Raw genomic sequence first — 1,845 nt, 5'->3', positions numbered from 1 at the left:
AAGAAGGAGGAGGAGGAGGAAGAGGAGGAGGAGGAGGAGGAGGAGGAGAGAAGGAAGAAAAGAAGAGAAGAGAGAAAAGAGAAAAGAAAAGAAAGAATTGGAACAGGCAACTGAGATATAGAAGGTCAGTAGGCTTTCTTGGGCCATCTTAAACTGTAACTGGAGGCAACAACCAACTTCTCATACCCAGGAATCTGGTCCTGTGTCTCCCTTTGCACAGGATGGTTGGGAGACAGTCTCTACTTGGAGGGCTCACAGTGGCAGCTGGCACCTCCCCATGCCATACACTGCACATACTGGGTCCTGGTCAAAACTGAACTGCTGCCTTGCCCATGGGTCATTTCTGGAAGATGTCTCAAACTCCTAGCCTCAGGTGATCTGCCCACCTTGGCCTCAAAAAGTGCTGGGATTACAGGCGTGGGCCACCGTGCCCGGCCATGAATTGTTTATTTCTGTAATTTTCCATTTAATATATTTGGACTGCAGTTAACCGCAGATAATCGAAACCTCAGAAAGCAAAACTACAGATAAGGGGAACTATTGTACTGAGAAGTCGTACTGAGAAATCAAACTGAGTGTGTGCCTGCAAGGCAATTGTGCCCACCTCTTTGTTGTCCACCTGGACAAAAAACGTCCACCTGTGTGTGTACGTTTGTGTGCCTATGTGTCTGTGAGTTTGTGAGTGTGTATGCTTGAGTGTGTGGATATATCTGAATGTGTCTGTGTGTCTCTGTGTGTCTATGTGTCTACACGCCTAGACCATGCCAGACACATATTAGGCATTCAATCAGTATTTGGCAATTGAATGAATGTGGGCCAGGCATGGTGGCTCACACTTGTAATCCCTGCACTTTGGGAGGCTGAAGCGGGTGGACGACCTGAGGTCAGGAGTTCAAGACCAGCCTGACCAACATAGTGAAACCCTGTGTCTACTAAAAATGCAAAAAATTAGCTGGATGTAGGCCAGGCACGGTGGCTCACACCTGTAATCCCAGCACTTTGTGGGGCCAAGGCAGGCAGATCACGAGGTCAGGAGATCCAGATCAACCTGGCTAAAATGGTGAAACCCTGTCTCTACCAAAAATACAAAAAATTAGCTGGGTGTGGTGGCATGTGCCTGTAGTTTCAGCTACTTGGGAGGCTGAAGCAGGAGAATCACTTGAACCTGGGGGGCAGAGGTTGCAGTGAGTCGACATAGTGCCACTGCACTCCAGGCTAGGCAACGGAGCGAGATTCCGTCTCAAAAAAAAAATTAGCCAAGTGCGGTGGCAGGCACCTGTAATCCCAGCTACTGGGGAGCCTGAGGCAGAAGAATTGCTTGAACCCAGGAAGTGAAGGTTGCAGTGAGCCGAGATCGTGCCATTGCACTCCAGCCTGGGCAACAAGAGCAAAATTCCATCTCAAAAAAAAAAAAAAAAGGAATGAACATGTACAGGTGTACAGGTGTATCGGGACTTGAGGGACTTTGCATATATATAGACATATGTGGCTTCACGTGCATTGCCATATGTTCACCAGTATATGCCAGCTTGACTGTGCCTTGGGGGTGGGAGTGGACAAAGGTATGTTGCATGTTTTGTATGTCTGTGCTGGTGCAATTTAAGAGTGAGTGCATGTTTCAGTGTGTGAGCCTACAGGGCTGAGTGTAAGGAAGTGGGTGCTCACGCGTACTTGGGAGCTTGTCTGCAAGGGCAGTAAATGAGCATGTTTCTGGGCGTGTGGCTGTGAGTGTGTGTATGTGTGCATGTGTGCTTCATGCATGTGTGCTGTGAGGATGTGTGCAGCTGGGGACCTGCATGTACACGGAGCCACATGGACCTGGGTTTGTTCTCCAGGCCCCAAGTC

This window comes from Rhinopithecus bieti, unplaced genomic scaffold, assembly GCF_001698545.2.
Source record: "Rhinopithecus bieti isolate Rb0 unplaced genomic scaffold, ASM169854v2 scaffold_13710, whole genome shotgun sequence".
Lineage (NCBI taxonomy): Eukaryota > Metazoa > Chordata > Mammalia > Primates > Cercopithecidae > Rhinopithecus > Rhinopithecus bieti.
This window is presented reverse-complemented; position numbering follows the sequence as displayed.